Below are 11,771 nucleotides of genomic sequence, written 5' to 3'. Positions count from 1 at the left end.
TGTATGTGTATATGTGTGTGTGTGTGTGTGTGCGTGCGAGTGTGTGTGCGTGCATGTGTGTGTACAGTATGTGAGTGTGATAGTGTGTGTATGTGCATATGTGTGTGTGTGTGTGTGCGAGCGTATGTGTGTACAGTATGTGAGTGTGAGTGCAGTAGTGTGTGAGTGTGTGTGAGAGTGTGAGTGTTTGTGTGTATGAGAGAGTGTGTGTGTAAGTGTGAGTGGTCAGATGCGCTCAGCTAGTCTCTTTGTCCTTCTAGTCTTTCATCTTCACAGACAGAAACACAGCAAACGCTGGGCACATAGAAAGCACTTCACTGAGAGACCAGCTGAGAACAAGAACCAAGAGACGTTACACAGTGTGTGTGTGTGTGTGTGTGTGTGTGTGTGTGTGTGTATGTGCGAGGGGGGCTCCTTATCTTTCTACTCTCTACTCTTCTCTTTTTGAAGATTGGGAAGCTACTCTAAATGCTGTGAGATTAAAAACATCCATTTTGTCTCTTATTTTTCCACATTTACTGTCTGCCTCTCTCCCACATAGTGAGTGTTTGTGTGTGTGATGCCTTTAAATGGCAGTGTGCTTTTAAATATTTATACTGTGTTTATATATATATATATATATATATATATATATATATATATATATATATACACACACACACATTATATTATAGTTACAGTTAAGAACAAAATTATTCATACTCCTGGCAAATATTGATGTAATGTTGATTTTCTCTTCAAAAAAATAATCGTTTTTATCTTTTTTAGCATTTTTTTATGAAAAATGGCAAGTCCAAAATTATTCATACCCTTTTTAAATAATCAATGATCTTTAAAGTAATCTTCATTTGCATTAGCAACTCTCAAAATGGTTCTTATAATATCTACCAAGCCTATAATATATATAAAAACACATACAAAAATTAACGCTGATTAATGGCATTTCGTAGTGACATTTGACCCAGTGCAGTTTGGCTATCGTGACTGAAGAAGGCAGACGAGAAAACACTGCTTGGTCCTGGGAATGAAACATTTAGCCTGCACCTCTCCTGTTCATCAAGTCTGAAGTATCACATCAATGCAAAGTACGATGCAGAGGTACGAGTTGGCACAACTCTGGATGATAATAATGCTAGCTGAGTTAGCGCACCTCTCGATGATAATAATGCTAGCTGAGTTAGCGCACCTCTTGATGATAATAATGGTAGCCGCCAGCCTTGTCAAAGTTAACTTTGCTAACGTATTGTTTACTTAGCCAACCCAATGACCGACTAACTAACTAACCAACAAACTCCCTTACTAAATCAACTACATCTGTTGCACACTTGAGACAAAATGGCATCACAAGTATGTTGAAGAAGGTTACATTTATTTCCAGGCTCTTCATTGATTCACTCACCTGCCATTGTTTTTAAAATATGTTAATAACAAAAATGGATGCATGCGATTCATTTAGAATAATTAATCACAGAGTATGTAAATAATTAGATTACTTTAGAATAATTAATCACAGAGTATGTAAATAATTAGATTACTTTAGAATAATTAATCACAGAGTATGTAAATAATTAGATTCATTACAGCCCTAGTAGTAATATAACTCCAATGCCACATACTGTCAGCAAGAGAACACCAGGTACCAGTCCATAGAACACCAGGTACTAGTCCATAGAACATCAGGTACTAGTCCATAGAACAGCAGGTTCTAGTCCATAGAACACCAGGTACTAGTCCATAGAACAGCAGGTTCTAGTCCATAGAACAGCAGGCTCTAGTCCATTGAACAGCAGGTACTAGTCCACAGAACAGCAGGTTCTAGTCCATAGAACAGGAGGTACTAGTCCACAGGGCAGTTAGAGAGATAGAGATGGGGAGGGGTACAGAGAGAGAGAGAGGGATAGAGAGATGAAGAGGGATAGAGAGAGAGATTATAATTGGATTCCATATAGCACTGTATGGATTACTGAAGCTCCATCACACACACACACACTCATACTCACACACACAGTGTCACTATCAATGTCATCACAGATGTTTAGTAGTTTGGTGTAAAAGGGCAATGTGGTCATTACATACATACTCTCTCTCTCTCTCTCTCACACACACACACACAGACACACGCATACACACACGCACACACACACACACAAACATGCACACATACACACGTGCATACATCCACGCAAATTTACGCCCACATGAAAACACACACACACACACATGCACACACACTCAGACACACATGTGCACATACATTCACACACACACACACACGTGCACATACATTCACATGGATAGAAATCCAGCTTGCAGTAGTTTCCCTCCATTGCCTAAGGCTCACCATGAACCTCTACAGACATTACGCATTTGGACACTGGAATGCAGAAACACACACACACACACACACACGGAGTGCACAGAGAGTAAACATTCACACAAATAAATAAGTACGTCTTATTCATGTATGCAGACATGAACCACAGACACACACACACACACATACACACACGCACACACACACACACAAATGCACAATTTGCACTCCACTGTATGTGGCTTTGTGTGTACATGGGTGAGAGCCTCTGTGTTACTCCTCTCAAGTCGAAATCACGAAACCAAGTCGTTCTTTACTATTTACTGGCATTTATTCACACGTATGTGCAAAGGCGTGCCGTGAGAACTAAACATACAGAAACAGAAATACATGAAAACAGAAATTACATTCTCATAGAGACCACATACATAGCGTAAATAACCTTACGATTAACGACAAACACAACTGTCAAGCTAGCATTAACATCTATTAAAACAAAAATAACAGCAAGAAAGCAACTGTACCTCATTGGCCGCTTTTACTTGAGAGAAATAAACCAACGGGTCTTCACTTAAACGCAACGCATCTTCATTAAACACAAATAGTAATGTCCATGTACTGTATGAAATACACCAACTTTCTTGCATACTGTAGACGCTCTCAAACTGCGTGGTCCAAACGGTACCGATCCCTTCAAAACAAAAGCCCTGACACCGTCTCTAGCTTCAGAGTCATGACGCACTCTTGGCTTAGACTTAAAACTCCAATGAAATGAACACACAAATAATATGTATATATTTTAACATTAAATTGTTCTTACTTCTTAACTATTTTTTGATGTATGTATTCATGAACTAATTTATTTGTATTTATATTTCTTAGCCTATTTATTTATTCAGCTGCCCTCTACAGCAGCTACACTCTGTGTGTGTGTGTGTGTACACTATTAGTCACTGTTACAGTAAATGCTCTCTTACTAGTCACAGTAATGGTGATAGTCAGGAGGATGCCAGTAAAGAGTTGAGGCTGATTAAAGGATAATTCCGCTATTTAGCACTTTGAGACCCTGAGATGATGGGTCCTGTCTCGACTTTTTGACTCGTTTAGAGTTGGTGGCTACATGTATGCACAAACATGTCCTTAAAACAACCCTTAACGTTTGTTTTCACAACTGTGCAACTCACCGAGGTTAGTGTATGAGATGCGTTTGAGATGCTTATGAGATGGGTATGAGATGCGTATGAGATGCTTATGAGATGGGTATGAGATGCGTTTGAGATGCGTATGAGATGTGTATGAGATGCGTATTTGAGATGCTTATGAGATGTGTATGAGATGCGTATGAGATGCGTATGAGATGCTTATGAGATGCGTATGAGATGGGTATGAGATGCGTATGAGATGCGTATGAGATGCTTATGAGATGCGTATGAGATGCGTATGAGATGGGTACACACAGCCTTGGTAGTAAAGTGGGATACAAACAAATGCTCCGTATTTTCCTGTGTGATTCACTACTTCCACTCTTTGCCCGACATATTTGGGATTAAATCGACATATTTGGGATTAAATCGAAGCTCTGGATGTTTGCCGTTCTGTGACAGTGCAAATGAGATTTCACATCGTACTTGGATCTATCGCCTGTTTTAATCAGATTTTACACCGTACTTGGATCTATCGCTTGTTTTAATCAGATTTTACACCGTACTTGGATCTATTGTCTGTTTTATGGGCAGCCGTGGTCTACTGGTTAGCGCTTCGGACTTGTTACCGGAGGGTTGTCGGTTCGAACCCCGACCAGTAGGCACGGCTAAAGTGCCCTTGAGCAAGGCACCTAACCCCTCACTGCTCCCCGAGCGCCGCTGTTGTTGCAGGCAGCTCACTGCGCCGGGATTAGTGTGTGCTTCACCTCACTGTGTGCTGAGTGTGTTTCACTAATTCACAGATTGGGATAAATGCAGAGACCAAATTTCCCTCACAGGATCAAAAGAGTATATATACTTATACTTACTACTTTTAATCAGATTTTACACCGTACTTGGATCTATCGTCTGTTTTGTGACTTTGTTGAGATGTCTGGCCATTTTTTATAGCCAGTATACAGCCAGCTAGCAGAGTGCGTTTTAAATAGCAAGATGCATCATATGGCTCATGTTATGCTTAGCTTAAAGGGGTGGTTCAGGATGTTGGACATAGAACCTCATTTCCAAGTTAGCAAGTGTGATTCCTTATCAGTGGAGACCGTTTTCAACACGTTTCATCCTTCTAATGCTGCATGAAGGAGAGTGAGATTCCAAATCCGAAAGATTAAGGGTCTGGCCACGAACAACGTAATGGCCCAACTCGAGGGGCGGCACCAAGCAGGAATTTGAAAATCTCACTGCACGCAATTGGATAACACTATACGACCAATGTTAACTCAAGACGTCAAACGTTTTCTAAACAATACAAACAGAAAGGATGCAGCAGGCAGCAAATGAAGAAGAGTCATTTCCAGTGGAAGAACAAAATGCTGAATGAAGCCCAAAGATATGAAGGCATATCTGGCAAGTTGTTATTTTTTGAAGACGTAAATGGTTGGGCTATAGGCCTAGTTTGCAAGGAGACATAAAGCGTGAGCATGCCGCGCTATCCACAGCTGTGGTAGCGGAAGGTAGGAGGATTACTGTTAGCGCAGGATTTATATAAAATTCTTCAACAGAAGGCCTGCCTCGAATGCAGACTTGCCCAAAAAAAAGGCCTGTGGTTTGCGCAGCCTACAGTAAGTAGGTCTTAGTGAGTTAGGAGTTCTCGACTTCTTTTAAGCTGTCTCAGAGGTGGAAAGTTGTGTTCGTTGGGGGCAGGGCCGGATTAACAATTCATAGACCCTTGGGAACAAATGTCTGATGGCCCCCCCTGCCAACGTGAATCGGACGGTCAGTTAATAGCCTTATATCCAGAAGATTTTTATTGCCATTTAAGGCACGAGTGCATCTGTGAGGCCAAGCCTCACCAAGTAGCCCGTTTGTTTACAACCAACATTACATTTAATTAAACTGCTTATAGGCTATGCCAAAATAGCCTTAAAATCGTTCCGGTGTTGTGTGCCTTCTGGTTTCTCCACCTACTGGTTTCCTTGCGTGTGCATGCGCTGCAGCAGTTGTCAGACATTCACAAACAAGTTGTTTTAGGCGGTTTGAAGTCGCTTTTCATACGCCATGAGCGCTCGGCTACATTACAGCCACTCGGACAAAAGACATGTAAAAAAATATATGTTTTGAAAACTAGCATTAAACTGGATTCGATCCCGCAAAAGCAACACACGCGTGACTCTCTCCAGCCTGATTCCCTACTCTTTGAGCCAACTAATATGTTACGCGATACATTTACAACTATTGTAGGCTACCATCAATTAATAACGTAGGCAACACCCAGATAACATGTTGTCCAGGCTATCTGAAACAAGGGGTTGCCTCTCATCTACAACAACTGGTTACCTTGGGCTGCTACAGTTGTCAGTGCACAGTGCACAGAAGGCCTATGCAACTTTTTGTGGTTGATCAACTAAAAATAAAAGATGTATTTGGTGATGACTTTATTGTAGGCCTAGTAGACCTAAATTCTGAGAAATTAAATGGTACGACAAACGATTTACATAGCGCACCAGACCACGATGTCTTCAAGGGTTGAATGAAGGGAGTTTGCAAAAATTTGCGTATTTTTCAAGTTAATAAACAGAATGTCTTTGTCAGGGAACATCTGACTTTTCAAAACCATAGGCCTGGTAGTCGCTCAGACAAGGAGTTATAAGATAAAGGCAATACCATTTGTGTCACCTAATGCAGTTCAGTGAATTAGCAAGATACCATCAGAAGCCAACAATCATAACACACCTGTGCGCGCGCTCTCTTCCCTGCGCATGAAGCTGTCTGCGTGTTGTAGGCTAGATTTGTGAGTTCTTTCTATCTGCTTTACTTTTGTGAGTTGCGACCACCTAGGCTATGTTATAGACGTTCTATGAGGTACCAGTGTTCAAAACAATAAGCTTTGTCAGACTACTTTTAAAATTATATTCAGGGCTATATACATTTTAAACATTCGGGGCTGAAGACCCGACAAAGCCTTGCATTAATTCTTCAGGTGGGAAGTGTCAGGAATTTTTTAACGAGAGACGCTCTCATTGGTGGTTAGTATATGGAGTAGGGGATTGACAGCAACATAGCCAATCACATTATGAGAGATGCTGAATTTAACATTAACTGCGATGTTTGATTTTAAATGAATGTAAAATTAGCCGATGTTTTCCTTGGGTGCTCCGTCTCTCGAGCACCCACGGAAAACATTGAGCACCCACGTGTGCCAGCTTACAGTCCCGGCTAAATTTACATTAATTTAAAATCAAACATCGCAGGTATTGGCGCCTATGACAAGCGTATCTCATGGTTGCATCCAATACAAACAAACATGCAATGTGAACGTCTGGGATTGGGGAGAGCACTAAATGCTCTACTGAATAAGCACAAAGTCAAGCTTTTAAATGAAAAACACTCTTTAATAATCAAAAAAATAAATGTTAATGAAGTAAACTTGTGACCATCAAAAATCGTTTATCGCCTGTAACTCCGTGATAACAGGAAGTAACAGGAAGGCATTTGGCTGAGCAACGGAGGTTAATATGCTCTATATTTTGTCCAGATGATGTCTGTCTATCATCGTTGCACTCGGAGAAAACCAGAATGTTTAATTTGTCCTGCGTCTCTACGGCTCCAAACGGGATTCACTCGCAGTTCACCAAATATTTCTTTATTAGGGCAGGGCAGGCATATTTCTGGCTATGAAATTATTTCTAAACCAGTCTGCTAAAATCTGTAGTGAAGTATGTGTAGGGTTTTCCAGCTCCATTTCTTTTTACGAGACACCCTGCTCACTTGAGACATCTGCTGGTTGTTTGGGTCGTTGCAGCGTCACTGGAAAAATACAAATTAAAGTCGCGTGATACCGCGCGTGGACCGCGAGGGAAGCTGGCCAAGTCGAAGCACTGCCCACTGTAGCTCCGGTATTGCACGCACTGATTCAATGCGCTGTAGCTCGAAGGTTTTGTTTAAAGCATGACGTTTTTTGGACTCGGGGATGACGTATGACATGACTGCCACTCTAGTGGAGTGGAGGTCGAACAAAATATGACACCCTATTTGACTAAATTGGCCGTTTTATTCAGTGCCGCATCTTGTCGAGTAAACTCGACCGTGGCGCCTAGAGGGTTAACTGACTAATTACGGACTTCGACGCAATTGGATAGCACTACGACTGTCATCTGTTTAGCTCGCCTCTGGCCCGCCTACATCAGATACACAGATGTGACTGGTTCCCCGCGATGCAAGGGGAAAAAGTTACATGCATTATTTTCCATTGCCAGAGTCTCTCGCTGAGCAAATGCTTCGGCGAGAACTCCCCAGGATACCCAGGATAGTGTCCTGCTTGTATGTTTGATAAATCGGTCCATCTCATCTGAAGGTGGAAATAACGGTTTCATGTCAGGCAACTTGGCCAACTGTTCATTCGGGGCTACACCCCAAACATCCAGGGCTGAAGCTGTGGGAAACATGGCTGACGACACCTCTGCACTCGACCCAAACTAGATACAAAATTCCCAAACCACATATTTATGTGTATGTGTTTGATTGGGAGTGTGAGTGAATGTATATGTGTTTGATTGTGAGTGAATGTGTATGTGTGTATGTGTTTGATTGGGAGTGAATGTGTATGTGTGTGTGTGATTGTGAGTGTGTGTGTGAACCTAGAGTAAAAGCAGATTGTGTGACTGATATCAGATCTTGAATCATTTTCATTGATTACATCTTTCATTCATCTCTTTAATGTCTGCTCATCTTCCTGCTCTTCAAAACCCTCCCCCCCCCCCCCACACACACACACTGTAATAGTACCCATATGTCGGATGTGTGTTTGTGATTGTAAAGAGGACATGATAAGTAATGAGAAGCGTTTGTTCTATTCAATAGCCCTATTAGTGTGAGTTCGTGTGTGTGTGTGCGTGTACACGTGTGTGTGTGTGTGTGTGTGTGTGTGTTCCAGGGTTGATCCATCAGGTTTTGTTAGTGCTACTCCATGTTGACAAATGGTAATGAGTATTCCTGTGATTGTCTGTCTTCAGTTGCATCTGTGGTCTGTGCTGGAAATGTGTGTGTGTGGGTGTGTGTGTGTGTGCGTGTTTGTCTATGTGTGTGCGTTTGTCTGTGTGTGTGTGTGTGTGCGTTTGTCTGTGTGTGTGTTGCCGCATCTGTGTGGAGTGCGGCCAAATCAACTCAGCCTCTTAACATGATACTGATGTGGGATGACTTCAGTTAAATCAACCCTGCGTGTGTGTGTGTGTGTGTGTGTGTGTGTGCATATATCTTGACTGATGTATGGAACTCTGTTCTGATTATCTGACCTCTAGATGATGAGAAAAGCATGTGTTTGAATATGTTTACGTTTGTGTTGTGCATACAAAAGTGTCTGTGAGTGTGTGTGTGTGACTGTATGTGAGTTTGTGTGTGTGTATATGTGTCTGTGTGTGTGTGTAGGTGTGTGTGTGTAGGTGTGTGTTTTGTGTGTGTGTGTAGGTGTGCGTTTTGTGTGTGTGTGTGAGCATGCATAGGGGTGTGTTTTTTTGTCTGTGTGTGTGCAATAGAGCGTACTGAGTGTGTGTGTGTTTGTCTGTGTGTGTGTGCAATAGAGCGTACTGAGTGTAATAGAGAGACACAGAGATCCCTTTTCTGCCTGATTGTCTGACCTTGCGGTTTGATTAACTGGGTGATTAACCACAAAATAGTAATCACACACACACACACACACTGAACACACACCCACACACACTGAACACACACACACACACTGAACACACACACACAAACACACACACTGAACACACACACACACTGAACACACAAACACACAAACTGAACACACACACACGCATTCATTCTCTCACACACGGACACACACACACACTGATGGGAAGAGATAGTGAGTGTTTTGTGTCCTGTTGTCTCAGGTCAGTGGTCTAGTGGTCTCTCATTAGCTGGAGGATGTAATGCGATTAGCATGCTAATCCTTAGACACTTCTCACACACACCCTCTCTCATACACACACACACACACACACAAATCTCAAGCAGTGACAACATGGCTCTCCAGACTATCCACACACACACACACACACCTCAAGCAGTGACAACACAGCTCTGCAGACTATCCACACACACACACACCCTCACACACACAGCTCATCTCCCTAGTAGATATTCTGGAGACTGAATGAAAAAGAGAATGATAACAGCTGGGACTCGGTAGAAAGATATGTAAACAGGTAAACATGTACACAGGTAAACATGTACACATGTAAACATGTAAACAGGAACACCCTCCCAAAAATTTCAGAGAAAAATAAAAAATATATAAAGTGAATTACTAATCTGATAAATTACTGTTAATATTACTATTTGAACACTTTGAATGAACAAAATCGTTCCCAAAATCGGTCAAAATGCCAACAGCACCCCCTATCGCAATTGGAAACTAGATGTACCGCAGAGTGGTACAAAATATGACCGCCGCCCAGTCCAGCACATTTTTTCCACAAAAATAAATCACGCTGAATGGCCTGTATGATTCTAACTGTCTCACTAAATTGCATTATCCACACTCAATTCTCACTGGTATCTGCTAGACCACAAGTACCAAAACATGATTAGTTCATAGATTTCACATGTAAAATTAATTTTATACAACCCCACCCGCATCTTGCCTGTTCATAATTCTGAGAAATTCTTGAATTGTGTGCATGTGTGCGTGTACACGTTTATCTTTATGTGTGTGTGTGTGCGTGCTTGTGTGTTCGCCTGCGTATGTGTGTTTGTGCATGTGCATGCATGCGTACATGTCTACTGTGTGAGTATGTGTCATACGTATGATTACTGTGAATGTATGTGTGTGCGTGTGTATCTGTTTATGCACATGTGTGCACATGGAATGGGTTAACATGACCCCTGGAGGCAAACATACGGAAAAAATTGGTCATCCTAGGCCCTACGGTTCTCAAGATATTCACAGAAAACTGTGTCTGCCCTACCCTCCTTTCGGGGGGTCCGGTACAGCGGGGGGGCTACAGATCAAAACTAAAAACAATGGTTCCATGCTATCCATGTGGGGTTACATGCCCACCAAGTTTCGTGTACCCCGGTCTTTCAGTGTCCCGGGAATCCTTGTTGGTGTACGGTCACTAAATGTATACATAAATTATTTTATCGTAAGGCCCCCCATGAACGAAAGTTCACAAAACTTGGCATGCATTCGGAGGGTGTCATAATGATCTTACACTTTCAATTTCGTGCAGTTTTGACCATGTCAGCCAGAGATATTGTGATGAAAACACCTAATGTTTTGCTTTTTAATTTTTAACTAGGTGGCGCTATACATGAAATAAGTGGTAATGGGATGGGTTGACATGCCCCCTTAAGACCAACATACAAAAAAAGGTGGACCTCCTAGGCCCTACGGTTCTCGAGATATTCACAGAAAACTGTCTCCGGCCACCTACAGGACAGTTGGTGTATAGTAACATAAATTAATTTATTGTGTGGCCCTCCATGAACGGAATTACACGAAACTTGGCGTGCATTCAGAGGGTGTCATAATGATCCTACACTTCCAATTGCGTGCAGTTTTGACTATGTTAGGTCACAGATACCTGCGATTACAACACCTCATTTTTACTTTTTTGTGTTTAACTAGGTGGCGCTATACATGAAATGAGTGGTTGTGGAATGGGTTGACATGGCCCCTTGAGATCAACATACAAACAAATGGTCCTCCTAAACCTTACGGTTCTCGAAATATTCACAGAAAACTGTGTCTGCCCTACCCTCCTTTCGGGCAGTGCAGTCCAGCGGGGGGGCTACAGATCAAAACGAAAAACGATGGTTCCATGCTATCCATATGGGGTTACATGCCCACCAAGTTTCGTCTACCCCGGTCTTTCAGTGTCCCGGGAATCCTTGACGGAAATTTGGACATGCGAAAAAAAAATAAAAATAAAAATCTGTCTAAACCTATATGACCGCCCGAAGCGGCGGTCATAATTACTGTATGGAGGAGCTTCCTCCTCAAGCCCCTCATTGAATTCCATTATAAACGCTTCAGACCACAGCGGCTTATGAATCACATCGTTTTCAATGGCCAAAGGAGGAAGCTCCTCCGTACAGTAATTTTCAATTGCGATAGGGGGTGCTGTTTTTAGCGGCAACTCTGCAAGAACGTTATCTGCAGTCATACAGCTAAGAATATTGTGTTGAACGGAAGGCTTGTTTTTTGCTCGTGAAATAAAGAGTACAATGGAATCAGAGGACAATGTCCATCTTTTATACATTCAAATACAGTGCAAAAGTTAGGATCAAAGCAGGAAGACCAGTTCCATACA

General features: G+C 42.0%; 1 long non-coding RNA gene across 1 annotated transcript in view; it reads left to right on the top strand.

The window, feature by feature from the left end:
- Positions 1-11,550, top strand: part of LOC121692333 — a 14,595-nt gene extending 3,045 nt beyond the window's left edge. The window contains exons 2-3 of the long non-coding RNA XR_006025251.1: positions 9,348-9,354; positions 11,540-11,550. This is a non-coding gene — a long non-coding RNA (uncharacterized LOC121692333). The remainder of the gene's footprint in view (positions 1-9,347; positions 9,355-11,539) is intronic.
- The last annotated feature ends 221 nt before the right edge of the window (positions 11,551-11,771 follow it).

This window comes from Alosa sapidissima, chromosome 2, assembly GCF_018492685.1.
Source record: "Alosa sapidissima isolate fAloSap1 chromosome 2, fAloSap1.pri, whole genome shotgun sequence".
NCBI lineage: Eukaryota > Metazoa > Chordata > Actinopteri > Clupeiformes > Clupeidae > Alosa > Alosa sapidissima.
Note: the sequence above shows the minus strand (reverse complement) of the source record. Positions and strands in the feature narration are given on the sequence as shown.